The following is a 342-nucleotide window of genomic DNA, read 5'->3' as shown; positions in this document are numbered from 1 at the left end:
CTGTGGCGGATTCATTTTGATATTTGGCAAAACTAATACAATTATGTAAAGTTTAAAAAAAAAAAAAGAGAAAAAGCAAGTAGGATAGACCCAACTAGAGTTTAATGAAGAGATTTTTGAGAAGTGCTTTTAAAAATATGAATAACACAAAATTCATCTAATATTGTGGCACATATAGAATGTAATTTAATTAACAACCTTTTATAGATGGAAATTAATTAATATTTATGAGTTATTAGCTTACCTGAGAGTAAGGAGAGATGTCTTTTCCTTCAAAGGGTAGGGATATAAGGAGTGAGTGGCTCTGTGTGTGTGTGTGTGTGTGTGTGTGTGTGTGTGTAT

The 342-nt window shown here is 31.0% G+C and overlaps 1 protein-coding gene across 1 annotated transcript in view; it reads left to right on the top strand.

Annotated features, from left to right (window-relative positions):
- Nucleotides 1-342, top strand: part of FCHSD2 (FCH and double SH3 domains 2) — a 246,750-nt gene that overhangs the window by 117,227 nt on the left and 129,181 nt on the right. The gene's annotated exons all lie outside the window — the stretch shown is intronic.

The sequence above is a fragment of the Bison bison genome, unplaced genomic scaffold, assembly GCF_000754665.1.
Source record: "Bison bison bison isolate TAMUID 2011002044 unplaced genomic scaffold, Bison_UMD1.0 scf7180017864284, whole genome shotgun sequence".
NCBI classification, from domain to species: Eukaryota; Metazoa; Chordata; class Mammalia; order Artiodactyla; family Bovidae; genus Bison; species Bison bison.
The sequence above is the reverse complement of the archived record's forward strand: the minus strand, read 5'-3'. Positions and strand labels throughout refer to the sequence as shown.